The 17639-nt window shown below is 36.9% G+C and overlaps 1 long non-coding RNA gene across 1 annotated transcript in view; it reads left to right on the forward strand.

Annotated features, from left to right (window-relative positions):
• Window positions 1-9422: 9422 nt before the first annotated feature.
• LOC121133744 overlaps window positions 9423-17639 on the forward strand; it is a 45794-nt gene continuing 37577 nt past the window's right edge. The window contains exons 1-2 of the long non-coding RNA XR_005870722.1: window positions 9423-9463; window positions 16507-16576. This is a non-coding gene — a long non-coding RNA (uncharacterized LOC121133744). The remainder of the gene's footprint in view (window positions 9464-16506; window positions 16577-17639) is intronic.

Genomic DNA, 17639 nt, shown 5'->3' on the forward strand with positions numbered 1-17639 from the left:
CATATCAGCAGTGACCCCCAGTGGATGGAAGCATCCTGAGCAGACAGCTGAGAGCTCTCAGCCCCCCACCTCCTCTTCTGTCTATAGTTACATTTCTTAAGTACTTTGTTCCTTTGACCTTATTACAGGTCTCCACTGGAAAAAAGATTATCTGATTGCCTCATGCCAGCCAGCTTTTCCTTAAGACTTTACTCAAATTAAAAAGACTCAGACATTTCCTTTGCAGTAGAGACATTTAAACCTATCAAAATATGTCCAACTAATCTGATATTTGGTTTCTAAAAATAAACCCCATATACAAATATAAGAATAAAAACAGAGAAATGTGCTCAATTGGTTTTCTATATTTTGTATTTTAAAAATGGCAAAAGAATGTAAATGCCAACAGAAATCATGGATTTATTGCTTATTCTTAGCAGGTCATTCAAAGTATATTAAGCTAAATTGAGAGGAAAAAGTAATAAAAAACTTAAGACTAAAATCAACTTCATTTCAAATGATGGCTACCCCTAAACACATCCATAATCCACTCTTTTTAATGCAACAATTTTATGTAAATAGAGTACTACGGTCTTTTATAAGACAAGATACATGATCTATGGTTTTAAGCGAAGCAGAAACATAAAAACTCAGTATATAAGGTTTTTATCTTTAATTCCACAAACTTATTTGAACAATAATTTACAACAGATTGTTTGGAAAACAAAAACAAAAGCAACAAGAAAATAAAAACATCTTGTTTCAGCTAGGCTATTGAACCATCTCTGTCTACCTCCAGTCCCTATGCCTCATGTCACCTATATTTGCATACTTTTGCCTTTCAAGTAAATCTCTGTCCAGAGTCGTGCACACTCCTCTAGGAAAAACAGCGTGTCACAGTTATACACAAGTGACACTGATGTTAGTGAGGTTAACAAAGTTTCTTACTGAAACCAAACAACTTTTCAGAGCACCACTGGTGTTCAGAATGGAACTCTAACATCTGAATTTTCAGTTGTTCTGTGTTGCCTGAGTTCTAACTGGTTGTAACATAAACACCCGGAGTCAGATACAGGGGAAAATGCTGAGAGATCAGAGAGACCAAGAAGCAAGCCACAGCCACACCTTGCCTCCCCAACTTTCCACCCATAAAAGAGTGAGCTCCTGTCTCCTCCCACCTTATAATCCCCTCTCCTCCCAGTCATGTCCCACTTCCTGTCTGTCTCTACAGACTTTCAGACCTCTATGGTTAACTAGTAGCTAGCTCTGCCCTCTGATCTTCATGAAATTTTTATTTGTTAGAGAACAAACAAGATATCAGTACACTTATGAATGGATTTCTTATTGCTATAATTACATTAAGAAATCAAAAGTTTAGAAGCAGGCAGATCTCTGTGAGTACAAGGCTAGCCTGGTCGATAGAATGAGTCCCAGAATGGCCAGAGCTGTTACACAGAGAAACCCCGTCTCGAAAAACCCAAAACCAAACAAACAAAGAAATCAAAATTTGAGTACAATATTTAGAACACATTTTCTCTCTTTTTTGATGCTGCATCTAAGTGTGTGGATTTTTTTTGCAGAAGAATATAAAGAAAACAAAATGATAACTTTAAAAACTATTGTCACTGTATTAAGTTACTTTTATGTAGCTATGGTCAAAAGGCGTGAGAGCATAAGTTAAATGAAAAAGGATCGATCTGGATTCAAAGTTTCAAGCACTCAATTCATAGCCCATGTTCTTTCTTCCCTGGTATTGGGAATGATGACCTCAGGAGTATGTGGGATGGCAAGCTGTGGACATTCTAGTTGAAGGAATCAGAGAGGCAGGGAGAGATGAGGAACAAGATATACTCTCCAAAGTCACCACCCATATGACCTACTCACCATTACTAGCCCTACTTCTAATACATCCAATATTTTCCAACTTAGTGTCACCAGCAGGAATGAAATATTCAGCATTGAAGACTGTGTGGGACCTACCACATTCAAACTGTCACAGCCACTATGTAACTTTTGTCCCTTAAAGGCTTTTCTGATATTTGCCTTTGATTTTCTTTGAAGTATGAAAGTTGGAAACTATATATTAAAGGGAGTTTTATTTTCAAACTGAAACTAGCTTTTCCACTCAAGGAAAGCAAATAATTGGCTCAATTATTCAGAGTAGTTGGGCTCTAAATCACTTTGATCCCTGCTTTTAAAAGTAGTTCATTTGTTTTGGTTCTATTACCAATATTATTACTGATGAAGTGTCTTGAAACATAAAAAGACAATATTAGACATGCCAAACACTGCTTTATAAGACTAATTTTGGTAAATACACTATTTCATTTTTTCTTTCAGTTCTCTGTAGTGCATTCATGGGCCCTCCAAGAGCTGATTGCCCCACTATATGAGATTCTTCCTGTTGAGAGGACAACTGTTGTTATCAGTATGTATGATTCGATTCAGTGGATAGTGGATGTAATAACTTCCTGGAGATATCCTGGCTACAAAACCATGATAAATCTAGTGCCTACTTCATGTGACAATGGGGAAACCAAATGAAATGATTTGTGTGGACACACTATGCAAACAGAGAGGGCCAAGAAATGTAACTTGACTCATATTCCCAAACCTAACAAAGAGAAAACATGAAATACGACTTTGCTGGTAGATTTGAATGCAGGTGATATCGAAAAAAGTAACTAAATATTTCCCTGTGCTTTCATTCATTCAGTCAGCTAAGAGTGTGAACAAAGGGGAGAGGTTAGGTAAGATTGCCATGAAGGATCAGATTCAAAGGACAGGTAAGAATTAACTCCCTGCAGACTCAAGGAGGAACAAAAGTGACCATTTGAAGCCCCAGAAGAGCCCATTGTATCTAATGAATCTGAAGAAGATCCAGGTATTAAGAGGAGTCCATCTGTGGTAAGGACTGAGCCACTGAGGGTCTAGTAACTTGAGTAGAGAAAGCACTTAAGGTGCTTAAAGATTTCCAAAGGAACAATTAAGTAAGAGTTATGTGTTAGAAACCACCTTGGGAGCTGTGTCATGATTGAACAGATGAGTGCCTATGCATCCAAGCCTGCGAATCTGGGACTTTTCCATGTGATCCACGGGAAGGAGGGAGGGAAGTGACACCCCCAAGGGGTCCTCAGACATCCACATGTGTGTCAAAGCATGTACACATTGACACATCTGCTCACAAGCAAACCCTCAGGTGCTCGAACACATTTTCACCAAAAAAAAAAGAATAAGAAAATAAGTATATTTTTCTTTTGAAAAGATCATTTTGGATGACAAATGGATGGATGTACCTTCTAGGAGGGAGACAGAGATCTGGAGAGAAGGCTCAGTCGATAAAGTCCTTGTCACACAACCAGGAAGTCCTGAGTTTGGATCTTTGGAACCCACAAATATTGGCAATACGTTTGTAACACTAGTGCTTCCATGGAGCGTGAAAGGAGGCGGGGACAGAATGATTTCCCAAGATTTTTGTGCCCGGCCACCTTTGCATGCAGCAGCAAGCAGCCAGGAGCAGGAGTGCATGTTGCAAGCAATTGGGGGACAAGGACTGACACCTGAGTATGCATGAGTGAGAGCATGCTTGCCCATGTGTGTGTATATATTATACACACACACACACACACAATACACACAATTACCTTTACACACATCATACATGAACCAAAGGAATAAAAATGTGAGAAAGGGGTAAAGATTTGCTTACATTTTAGTCATAGTAAGGAAAACGAAAAGATGTGAACTAACTTATTAGACAGTTTAGACACAGCTGATGATGAATGGTATACATCAGGGAAGAAGTGAGAAGAGACAGCAATGATTAGTTGTGATTAGACTGTGCGTTCAGCAATGTGAAGAAACAGTAAATATTTAATAAGTGGAAACGTTTCGGAAGTTCTATCATATTCTGGATGGAATGTCAACAGCCTAATGTTTAAACTAGCTTTGTGTAGCAAAACAACTGTAGGTAACATGCATTAAACGTGTATTAAGTGGTATACTTAGTGACTGCTGCTATAAAAGCATGGATTATGATTTCAGCATTAAATCATATCCATATTCTAGATAAGAAACTGCTGTTTATAACAATAAAGTGAGATCACCGTTCATATGCCCATAAATGACATGGAGCTAGGCAATCTACACTCCCTCCAATTTCTAGTTTAAAGTGTCTCCCAGAAGGTTCAGTGCCATAGCATGTTACAATCCTCCTGCTTACACACAATGCAGTTGCCGTGTTCTCACCCTGACAAATGAAGAGGAGCACAAATATACACGTAGGCTTTTACTGGGGTGCTACTAGCTAAGAAACTGTAAAGAGTTTTTAGTTCCTTGCGCAGAGATGTAAGTTAAGGAATTAAAACTCAAAATAAGCGTTACGTAGGTACATTGCCATGTCTATATTCATCAATCGTTTTCAAATGTGATAAAGACACAGAGCTGTATCTTCCATCAGGACTACCTCAGCGTCGGTGAAAGATGCACAGAGCTTATGCCTCTCATCTTGAGAAGCAAGAATATGATGACTGTTGCAGACGTGCAAGAAGTACACTCACTTGCTTTGAAGGAATACCAACTCTGTGAAATAATAATATAGACAACATACAATATACAATATACATGTGTGTATATATGTAAGTGTATTAGTATATGTGTGCATGCACACATATATTCTCATGAGTTTCCTCCTTGATCACTCTCCATCTTATCTTTGAGATAGGAGTGCACTAAATTCAGCATTTATCTTTGGCTATAAGGGCTGACTAGTAAGTTCCATAAATCTGTCTCTATGCCACCTGTATTCTATGCCTGGTTACAGGCAATGAAACATGTGTGCATTGTTTTCATGGCTGCTGGGGATTTGAATTGAAATCCTCTTGCTTGTCTGCCGGGCACTTATAAGGACCACTCTGCCTTCCCAGGCCAATCTGTTCTTTTTCAAAACTTTTCAATATTTGCTCTAAAGTGGATGCAAAATTACTACCTTCTTTTGGTTCTGGGTTTAAAGCACTTTAGAGTAATTTTCTTCCTTAACCCTGCCAGTTATACAGATGGTTTTTCTCCTTTAAAGATAAGGTAGATAAAATATCAAAAGTCTGAGAGCTGACAGAAGTGTCCCATTCCAGCAAGCAGTTCCATCAGATGTAAAAGCAGGTTACATTTACCTTTGAGTATCTGGCATTATGCAGGACACTCTTCTCTCTGAGGGAGTCTTTAGTTGACTCATGGGGACTGTCTTCAGGTCCTGTTGGCATCGCTCAGCTTTCGAATGCTTTCCATTTTTGAGCTGGAAAATAGAGCACAGATTTTAGCCAACGGCAAAAAGACAATCTGAAGGGAAACCAAAGTGTACAACACATGTTTCTTACAGGGCAGGGGAGAAACCGTTGATTTTAGTAGTTAGAACAGGGTCTTCTCGTGGGGGTATTCAGTAAGGCTCTGTGTGTGGACACTTGAAAGAAAGGACTTCTCTGGTTGAAGCCCACATCAGAGGAGGAGTTTACAAAATCATTCAGGAGAGCCAGCAGCAGGCTACCTCCTATCCCTTTTCTGAGGACGGCTTTTGCTCTTATGCTTCCAGATGTCCTCTGATTGGTGTTTCTCTGCTGACCAGTGTCTTATGGCCTGTGTGGTTTCCCCAGCACTGTCGCCACCATATCTCACAGAAAAACACTGGAAAATCCTCCCTCCTCCATGTTATGAATTTGCTCCCTGCTAACATGAAGATGAATAAAAAAAAAGCTTTCTAGACTGTTTTATGGGTGCATTAAAATATCACCTTGTCCACGAAACTACATACTACAGGAGGTGAAATAACACAGTCTGCTCAATGGCACAGAGATAAGACATGAACTACAAAGATGGCTGCAAACGAAGGCAAGAACTCACTAGCTCAGATGCAGGTGTGGTGCCTTGTAAACGAGGACGTTCTAGAAGGTTCTACAATGTTGAAGGCAAAAGTCCCTGGTGGTTGCCATTAAGGGTTGTATAAAGGCAAGATGGTTACAGTGCATGCATACAATGCATACAATGCGTGCTTTTATTCCCAGCACTGGGAGGTAGAGGCAGATGGATCTCTGTAATTTCAAGACTAGCTTGTTCTACAGAGTTAGTTCCGGAACAACTGGGGCTATACAAAGAGACCATGTGTAGAAAAACAACAAAATAATGCATAAAAAATAAGAATGTGAAGTACATCAAAAAGAAATAAAAGCAGCAATTGAAGTATAAACCCACGACTGTGTGCTCTAAAGTGAGAGAACGATGCTCTGCCTAATGACATGCTGATGTTGGAAAAGTAGAATGACTGAATTTAAATGTTTCACCAAGGTAATAAGGCATATATTTTCATTGTGCTATTCCATGTTTCCAACTCAACACAGAACAAGTCAAAGGCTGGCATATAGATGATTCCAAATAAATGTGTGCACAAAAAATAATGACCCTGTACTGTGCAGCTAACATTCAGGAAATAGCTGGCTTCCTTAGCTTATGATGTTGAATTACATCACACGGTAGCTGACGCAAAATAGACTGGGTTGTTTGTAAGTATATTTTGAATGTTCATGAAAATAAAATTTAAAAAATTCAAGGAAAGGAAATACTTTTCTCTCTGTTCCTGTCTCTATTTCTCCTCTGTGTGTGTGTGTGCATGTAATTGCGTGCACTAAGTAGTTGTGTATGTGTGTTTGTCTGTCTGTCTCTTTCTCTTTCTCCTTCCCTCCATCCTACCTTCTCTCCTCCTTCCTTCCACCACTTTTGTTCTTTTGTACGCAAATTACCCCATCTCTCTCTGTCTCTTTGTCTCTGTCTTTGTCTCTTTGTCTCTGTGTGTATGTGTGTGTATGTGTAAGTGTGCATGTATGTGTGTGTGTATGTGTATGTGTGTCAGAAAGAGAGACAGAGACAGGAACAGAGAGTGGCAGAAAGACTCACACAGAGAGTTAGAGAGAGATCAGAGAAGGAAAGAAAAAGAGAGAGGAATACTTGTGCGTGTGTGTGTGTGTGTGTGTGTGTGTGTGTGTGTGTGTGTTTTGTAACTAACTAGCCAATAGACTTAAAAAAAAAGGAAAGTAAGAATGAGATTGAACTAGAAAGGATTTTTTAATTTGTATTTTCTTTGTGTGTGTATGTGGGGGGGGGGGGACACAGAGTGTATGTGCCATGGTCAAAGGACAACCTAGTAGAATGGGATACAGTTTTCCAGCATGTCATCTACCCGTCTCAGAAGATGTAGGAAGAATATATATTTAATAGCTGATTTTATGCTAATGATAGTTTTGGTTCTGTGTTCACATATGTGCACATGTGGGCAGGTGCACTTGGAGGCCAGAGTAATCTCCCTGAATCTGGAGCTAGAGGTAATAGTGAGACTCCTGGCCTGGGTGTTCTGAACCAAACTCAGTCATCCCGCAAAAGTAGTACATGCTCCCTACCTAGAGCCTTCTCTCAATCCCCAGGTAAAGGTTATGAATAGTGGTTTGATCATAAGATTTGATTAGTAAAATTACATATTTTTCATCAGAAGGCTGGGCAGTTGGGGAAAGAGAGGAGTAGGGAAATTGTTGACAAGGAAACCCATTGTAGGTGATATGAAGCAAGTCCCTATGGAAAGAGCTGCTGAACTGGTTTGTCCTCCTCTCCAGGTGGTGTCATGCCACAGGCTGAATAAATATTTCTCTGCAAACAGCGTAAATGAGGATGAAACCACACAGCAAAACAGTAGCCGGTGCTTTAGTGTTGCTGCTCATGACACCCCTGGATTTCCCAGCAAATGAACATAGTGATATATGTGAACAGCACAATTCTATGCATGGCCATCAGGAGGTGATGTTTCTACCCAGTGCAGTGCAGGGACGAATGGAAATGAAAGGGTGTTTAGGTTCCTAACTTGGTAAGAATTATAGAATAGCAACATCTGCAAATGTTGAAACATTGAGAGTTCTAGACCAGTTCAATTCCATAGGGTAGCAAAAGCTTCATCTCCCCATAGAAGCCGTGACATTTCAGCCAAAGAATTGTTATAATATTCTAAATAACTCCAAGTAGCAAATCTGATTCGAAATTAACCATCAAGACAAACTCTTAAATGAATCACTTGAAAACCTTTAAAAAGTACTATTCATCAAAATATAATACTGCATTTGTGTAATAAAAATTATCTGAAAATATGTGTATGTAAAACCACTGTACTCCACTCTTACTTTATTCCTAGTCAATTAGAAGAACATTGACTTTGAAAAAAATTCACAAGGTAGAAATGCTGATTAAACATCTCTGAAACTCGCTTTAGCACTTGTTTTCTATGTTACTCTTGTTTAGAGAGCTATAGCTTAATTCTTAATATGCTATATAGTGGTTCTAAGAAGTAGACTGCAATATTAATATTTCCGTATTCACTGTGTCAATTCATTTTAATTCCTTTCTGACAGGAAATGGAGAGAGACACCATGATATATTCATCAGGTTTTAGTTTCTGGAAGAATTTCAAGGATTCTTTATTGCCAATGGAATTAAAAAATCACATGATACATACATCACCCCTTCTACCTATGTTTGTTGCCATAATTATATTCTAAGGCTTGCAAGTATTGGTCTTGCCTTCAATTAAAAAGTACAGATGCACATGCCTATTTGTATGATTTTAATAATACTTTAATCTTCAAGACTTTTTAAATAGTATGTTCAGAAAGATATTGCTAGACATGGACATTGAGGAGGACAGATTGCTTTTTCATGACGAACCTTTAAAACAGAAAACTATTACAGATTGAAAGAGCACTAAACCATGAATATTATGGTCTATGCATTTGTCCTCATTTTTCTTTGGTGTGCTCAATGGTCTTGGGTAAGATATTCTTCTATTTTTTCAATACTTTATTTTTAATTGGTTATGCCATTTTTTAAAATAGTATTATATTTGGGCACGTTTTTGAAGCTTATAAAAGAAGAGATGAGGAGGGGGCAGAATGGTGGTAGGAAATGATGTAGCAAAGCATTTCCAAAGTTTCTTCTGTTTGCCAAGTGACACCAAACTCTACCAGTAAGCATATCATCATAAAGTGAGAAGTGCTGCTGTCATAGAACAAAGCAGATGTTGTGATATTGAAATGTGATGCATTTTATTTTTGTTTGGGATTTTTTCTGGTGTAACAGAGTTAAAAATGAAAAAAGAAAGGATGCAAGTGTGAATAGATCCATGCATTGGAGGGTGAAAATATGGTAAAATTTCCCAATTAAGTTTTGTTGTTTGTTTTTGTGGTGGTTGTTGTTTTCCTTTCCTAAGTTTAGATAAGTAAGTTTGGACAAGACACCTCTGTTGGGGAAGTCCTGTGTATATGTCAATAAATTACTGCTGGCCAATAGGAATCTAGATAGGTGGGGCTAGGAGTCCAGGAGGATTCTGGGAAGGAGAAACACAGGAGAACACAGAGAGTCAAGATGTAACGCCATTGGGGTAGGAAGCCCGGAAACCTCTCCGGTAAGAGACATACTTGGATTAACAACTATGGGGTAATTACTTAAATCAGAGCTAGCCAGTAAGAAATGAGCAAGGCCAACAGCTTCATAATTAATATAGCGTCTTGTGTGTTTATTTGGGGACTACAAAGCAGCAGAGCCCAGGCGACTGGCGGGGGATAAACCAAAGCGGCTAGCAAGGAAAAGCTTCTCGTAACACACCTCTCCAAGCTTACTCTTGCCTCTCTGTTGGTTAGATGACAAAGAGAGTACAACACATGTGAAAGATGTTAACAAGGGAACGTGAGGGATTGGATTGGAAGGATTAGGAGAGCAATGAAAGAGATGTCTTGATGGGATCAGGCATCTCGGGATTAGGAAGAAACCTGGTGCCAGAGAAAATTCCAGCAATCGACAAGGATGACCCTAGCTAAGACTCCTAGCAATATTGGAGAGGGTAGTTGAACTGGCCTTCTCCTGTAATCAGTTTGATGACTACCCTAGTTCTCATTGTAGAGCCTTCATCCAGTAAATGGTGGCAACATTTGCAAATATCAACAGCCAAGCACTGGGCCCCATTCCAAAAATCAATCCAAATTTTAAAACTAATGTAACATTTTTCTTTACGTACTATGACTTTATTTATGGTAGCATTTCATTTCACTTTAAATAACAAAGTGTTAGCATCATGAGATATATGGAATGTAAAAAACACATTTAATTTCAAGGAATTTGTACTAAATTTATAAAATAGAAAATTTTGAAGTACCTTTTTTATCCTAGGTTGGCTTTAAAAATCTCTATGTAGCCAAGGCTTGACTCACTGGTAATCCTCCTGGCATTGCCTCCCAGTGCTATTCTGAAAAAGATGAATTTTCCAATAGGTGCTACAGTGAAGCCTGATTAAATATTGAAAGCAAGATAAAGATTTGTAAGGCCAGAGAAGGGTTTCAGAAAGTGAATTGAGTTTGGAAGCATCTATGGAAATCTGTACAAATTATTGCTCAGCCTATCATCTGGACATTGTCACAAGTTTTGTTATTTCTTCCATAAACTATTGGAAAAGCTTCTAAACTGATTCTGTATTGTCAGTTTTCAACTCCTAAAAATTCATGAATGGGTTTAACTAGGGAAATTTTAAACTTGGCATGTAGAAGTTGTAGCATATACACAATTCTATACATTTTCCCCCTTGGATTAAGTACCCTATGTATTCCAGAGGAGTGTTAGTAGTGTCCCTCCATATAAAATGAACTTAAATTACTGAATGAGATTTTATATAAGTTTTGGAAATAATAATTAAAGAGAGAGAATGTAACATAAAACTTTATAAAAATATGTATGTTTGTACAACAAAAGAAAGTATTAATCTCAAGTCCTAAACAAAATTGAAAAACCAAGTGGAATTTTTTTTAATTTTTCTAAGATTTTAGACAATCTTTGAAAGACAGGAAACCTTTCATGAGTTTTCAATATCTGGGTTTACTTCTTGCTTGTGTGAATGGTTTCCATGAAGGGATTTTGTTTTTAGATGATGCTTTTGTCTGACTATCTGAGACGCAGTATCAGCGAGGGCATCTATATCTGAGAGTGGGATCTCCATTTGAAAATACCATTTCCTGCCCTGCAGCTGGGAAGTGTCTGTTGGAACATCTGTGAGATAATCAGCTACTATTCACCAGATATCTCCATGGCCTGGTGTCCTGGGATTTGGAGCTGGTCATTTCAAAACAATGCAGAGACTGATCTGTACCCCCATGGGCAGCTGAGAATGTAAATGGATTTCAGGTGCAGAGGTAGTATCACTTACCACCGAAAGCTCAAAACAGGAACAAGCTTCAGATCTGGGAAAATTCAAAATAACACAACAGATCTAACCATGACAAGCCAAGCCACAGTCTTGGAACAGCAACCCCAGAAAACATGTGGATTGGTGTAGATCGATAGACATATGCAGTCACCAAAATGTGTTCACTGAGTAACTGGTTTAGACCAAAGAGGAGAGGATGAAAGGCAGTTATATTTAATCTGCATTTTTCCTAATATGCTTACTCTACTTTTAAAATCTAAAGAGATGGCAGCTATATATAGTTCAGTGAGAGAATGCTTGCCCAGCATGTGTAATAGCCAGCACTCATTCTGAAATCCAGAAAAAGAAAGAAAAGAATACAAAAGAACTTCTGTCTTTGTGTTGATTGATGCGATATTTTTAGTGATGCTACAGGTTGCAGCCCTTTCACAGGAAGAACACAGGGTTTTGAGAGAGCTAGGATGAAGAAGGGAGTGTTTGACACGCATCAGATGTCTTCTAACTTTGATATCTGCATCTGTCCACCGAAAAGGTGTGGGTGTAGGCTTAGAATTGCATCCCTGTCCTGACAGAGTGAATTGATGCAAGGTACCCTTAATAGTAGAAACTGTGGTTTGATGTGTGGGTTTGGTCCTTATTTAACTCGTTTAAAGTAAAGCACTGCCACAGAAATCAGTTCCAGCCCAGGAATTAGAGATAGCTAAATGTTTTGTCATCCACCATAAAGGAGTTATTTTTATTCTCAGCTAGTATCCAAAATTGATGTTCTCATCACTTATGCAAATCATATTAAGGAAGAAAAATAAATAAATGCAATCTTTTTGCAAATGCTTTAGCATCAGATAACCAAAAAACTTTAGTACAAACCTTATTGTTTCCACATGTTCATATTTTATTTTCAAATATGATAGCACACATACACACATGTCCATACATAAATACCTAAAGTGCACCTCTTGGGCTTCGATACAAGTTTTTTTTTCTCTCCAACATCCTGACATTAGAAAAGTATTTTATCAGTATAATCTCTTTCATAAAAGCTACTACTATTGATAGTAACTGGGGGTTTTGTTATTATTCCCATACATGAAAGAAAAATAACTATGCAAAGAATTGCAGTTGCTACATTTCACTTCTGTATATTGTTTCTCTCCTTTAACATATGAGAAAATTTAAAGATACATATATTGTCCAAGGTTAAACAGCAAGTAATTCAGCCGGGCGTTGGTGGCGCATGCCTTTAATCCCAGGAGATAGTAACTGGGGGTTTTGTTATTATTCCCATACATGAAAGAAAAAATAACTATGCAAAGAATTGCAGTTGCTACATTTCACTTCTGTATATTGTTTCTCTCCTTTAACGTATAAGAAAATTTAAAGATACATATATTGTCCAAGGTTAAACAGCAAGTAATTCAAATAATCATGATTTCACTAAGGCATCACTCCTTCCCATCTCCTGTGCTCTTTCCATTTAATATCTCCTCTTCAACTTTACTGCTTTCTCCTGTGTCCCTTCTGGACTTCACCACTGCACAATACCTGAGCTCTAGCTCCAGGCTTTGAATACAAAGTCTGTTGCTGGATTTCCCACCCGATTCCACAGCCATCTTGCCCGAAATAAACACACAGATGCTACATCAATTATTAAACAGTTGACCAGTATCTAGGCCTTCTTATGGGCTAGCTCTGTCTTAATTTTTAACCCATTTCTGTTAATCTATGTATTTCCACGTGGTCTTGGCTTACCAGAGAATGCCTAACCCTGGCGAGTCCTCTTTTCCCTGGCTTACATCATAACTCCTGTCTGCCTATACTTCCCAGAATTCTCTGCCATTTGGTATCCCCACCTATCCTTCCGGCCTGGCTACTAGCCACACAGTGTTTTATTCATCAACCAATAAGAGAAACATATATACAGCAGGACTGACCCCATCAAAAGTCCTGTCTTGGTCTGAAAATAAGACATGGCATCTCTTTATTTAAGTGCTTAGGATCTTATTTCTGAGCAGGGAAATGATATTGACCCACATTTGAAATTTCCCACATTTTTCATAATCAATGAGAAGAAATGGAAACTTGTCTAAGTCCGTTTATTACAATGGTGACTAAACTTATAACAACTTCTCCTTGATTTTTTACTTATAAACACCAAATCAACTTCTCCTTTGTTTTTAAAGTAACTTATACAAATAATCTGAAGTTTCAGGCTCTTCAAATTACTATCTATGGAGTTCATATGGATTAAACATTTTTAGCTCCAATGTCAATTACACACTTTACATTTTAGCTTTAAGACTATATTCTGGGATATTAGCTAATGTACCAAAATATACATAGATTCTTCAGGAGTAAATAAAATCCAGTATATTTAAAAGGGGGTATTCTTCAGCATATAATGAGATTACCTCAAGTGGAAAATATTACAATTCAAACATGATTTAATATGCCAAACTAAGCAAGGATTGTATCAGAAATCTGTAGTGTAAAGATTGCTTCCCCTGAAGCTCAGACTTTTGTTGCTGCTGCTCCAAATCTCAAAAGATTTTGACCAAAACATACCATATGTAAAAAATCTTTAAATGTTAAAAAAATGCAAACTATATAAAAAGAGTACTGTGGTCAATCTTGCTAGCCTGAAAAAGATCAAAACTCAGAATTCATGAAGTGGTTCCTACTGAAGCATATTAGCTTTGCACCATGATGAGTTCAGGTTGTCTGAAATCCCATCCTCCCCTTTACATTGACCACTATTTTCACATTTCCTGTTCCAAGGTATGTTTCCTCTGTAAAGGATACTGTCATCCAACCAGTTCTCAAGACAGAAATTCTTAGCCTTTATTTTATTCTTACCAAATAACTCAACATAAATGATTAAAGTTAATCTCATTGAATCTACCAAACATATTGCCTCGTTTTTGTCTTTTCTTCTCTCCAAATGATCATTGCAATTGCATAAGATGTTACACACTTTGGAATATACAGAAAAACAAAAACAAAACAAAATAAAACAAAATCTCCAAAACCAAAATGTTTCCAAGAGAAGGAATCAGATTTTACATTGTAGCAGACAATGAAATATGTAACAACGATGATAATGATAACCATTTTGTTTAACAAATATTTTTTGTCTCTAACAAATATTTTATCATTAATTTTTAAAGCAGGCTAAGTCATCTAAGTATACATTTCTTGCATTTTCATTAACTGGACAATAAGTCTTCCACTATGTACCTCAACTGTTGGGGTGAATAATACGGAGTGTGCTATAGACTCTTACCAGGATTTTTTTTCTCATTACAACCAAACCAATCATTAAACTAGAGTCTTACACTAGCCAATCAATATTTGTATTGTGTTTGAAAATTTTATCTTTTCTATGTCACACTAACAGATTAAATATAAGTGTCCCTTACTGATATTTGTCCAATTGTGAAATCACAGAAATTATGCTATCCTTTCTTAGAAAACTGAAGTATTATCTTCCAAGTAGTAGATTTGACAGACAGAAATAAATCAAAATGAGGCATACAAAGTTAATCTCTCTGGGAATTTTTCAATAAACAACAGCAAATAGCTAATCTTCTTATCTGTGTTTATTAAACAAGATAGCTACAATAGTATTCTCAAGATCCAAATACTTAAAATTTCCAATTCCATTTTCACCAAGTATCAGCTGAATTTAAATTAGCAGCCAACTGTTTTCTTACTAATATATATTTAATTCAATTCACATAGGAAATATTTGTCTTATATTTTCTAAGGCTAAGACATAAGTTTGAGAGAATTTCATCAGATGCAATTCTGTTGGTGGTGTGTTTTTCTTCTTTCACAGAAGGACTTTGTTGAATCAATATTCTTTCCATGGAATTAGCCAACTAGTGTCATAAGATTTTATAAGTGTATTTTAGCAGTCATTAGTTCAATAGGAAATAGAAATAATTACAAGTCAATTCATATCTCTAGTGTCAATATCTTTCCTTTTCATTGTTTCTGAAATAAGTCTAATCAAGAGTGGTATAACTTGGAAACTGAAGTTTTTAAAATATTGTAGAAAACTATAACACTTTTTAAAAATCAACTTTTTCCCCAAATCATTATATTACTCAACTCCAAAGGGTATCATTCAGGTAGAATTGACCTGATAGGGTTTAAAATGTAACATTCTGTCCTGTGATGTCTTTTCTTCAAGTCTGTTAGGGGAACTACAATTGACTTTTCTGTCTTGCCCATAGATCAATGTCCTAAACAGAAGAGGTCATGTCTATATTTTTGTTTCATCATTTTCTAGTACACTGCCTGATACAGACTGTACTGATAGAATCTGTTCTTTGTACTGAATGAAACTTCTGTGCTTCAAAGTATCATCCAGGGAGCTCTTTTGGAGATTTTGGCTAGCAGCATTATCTTTTCTCTGATAAAGCTGACTTCAACCCAAAGCACAACCTAAAGAGATCGGTGAATGGAGCCTGGATAAAGAAGATGCTGAATTTATTAGGACAAGGATTTGTTCTCAGAGGCAATGGGCTGAAAATGGCTTGAGATGAACTCCATGCTTACCCATATTCAAAGTTCCTACTCTGTTTACTTCTTCCTCAATAACTAAACAGCCTCTCTCAAAGTAACTGTCATTCAAATTTTTACGTCAGTTTACCATATACTTTTACTTTTTTTTTAGTTTTGCTCTCCTAGATATTACAATGAGTTGACAGTTCATTAGCAGCCTACAAATGACCTGGAGCTGTTTTCTCAGCTGTTGAAACATGGACTCCTAGAGGGAGACTCAGGAGACTTAAGAGACTCACGAAGATAAAGAAATTGGAGACATTAAGAGATTTCTCCTAGCAGTTATGCAGGCAGTGACCACAGGCAGTTACCACTTGTCTTCAGGTAGTGCAGGAGGTCCAGTGATGTGGTTGTAGAGTCCTCACCCCTGCTGGAATAGGCTTTCCATTGGTGCAGCTCCCCAATAAATATCCTGGTCACAGGCCAAATTTGGACTTAATCATTTATTTTTTCTATTCTTGCCCTATGTGGCAAATACTTATTTCTGCTGTTTCCCCAAAAGATATCACACAACTCATCTGGACCCTCACAGCTAAAACTTTCAATTATTTGTACTTCTTTTACATCTTATTATAAAAAAATATACTACCCAGGGCTAATGAAATCATGGAGAAGAACTTAAAACTTCCTCTTTACTAAATTAGCATAATCTCTAACTACATTCTAAATATGTGTTCTTATATCCACAGGTAAGTGCAAGCCTCAATTATCATCAAAGAAACTTCTATTTGCAACATACAGAGAACACTACAGAAATAGGTACTATTGTTTTACTAGAGTATTTACACTGAAAACTCTACGTAATTTCATAATTTATATCTTTATTAACTCCAATTTCATAATGATGAAGTGCATTTTTCCAGTGTTGGTTTTGTAACATTTTTGTCTTTGTGTAGCTATGAAGACAATAAAAAAATCACATTTATGGAACGTTACTCTTCTCATACAGTTGAGAGCAGAACGTATCTGACACCAATAAGTAAATTATATAAATTTTCACGACTTGAATAATGGGACTATGGTACCAACACATTAAAGCAAAGTTGCATTACTTAGACCCATTTAAAGGAACGGTCAGCAGTAAGGTGGTTATGGTTACTTGAGTCCATTGCTCTTAAGAAGAGAGCTAATGGAGATATTCACTCCTGAGTAGCACAAGTAAAATAATAGCTGAATATTCCAAATTAAGGAATCTTCCAAGAAATCTTGATGAAAAAATTCCCCAGTAAATAAACCTGCATTCATATCCTATGCACATGATAATTGTACAAAGTGGATTACTAAGATAAAATTAAATTAACACTGATAATTTTAGAAAACATAAATTCCAGTTCATAACAATGTCTGTCAACTAAAAATTATTTACTCCTTATTTCACTTGGCCTCGTCACTAAATTTTATCAGAATCAAAAAGAATTATTAAAAAGGAAAGACAAGTGCTTGAGAAAAACACAAAATAGATCAAAAGATGTTATCCATTCTGTGTATTTCCTTGCAGTATACTATATAGACCCAGAATGTCTGAGAGCTCACAGTTATAGAGCTGGATATTTAATATGATAAATTATGTGTATGTGCAGAAATAACTGACATCTTATTTTGGAACATCACCAAAAATATAATTGGGCATGTTCTAAACTTCATTCTAGTTTCACAAAATGATTTTCCCCTCTGAGCAAGTTAGAGTAAGTCTTCACTTTAATGATGAAGCTTTTGTGTTGTAATGAGTGTCCCTTCTGTCTGTTTCTACCTTATGACAATAGCACTAGTCCAAGGCATAGAAATATTAAAGGAAGAAAACCTATTGAGAAACGAGAGGAGA

Source organism: Mesocricetus auratus, unplaced genomic scaffold (assembly GCF_017639785.1).
Source record: "Mesocricetus auratus isolate SY011 unplaced genomic scaffold, BCM_Maur_2.0 Super-Scaffold_100023, whole genome shotgun sequence".
Lineage (NCBI taxonomy): Eukaryota > Metazoa > Chordata > Mammalia > Rodentia > Cricetidae > Mesocricetus > Mesocricetus auratus.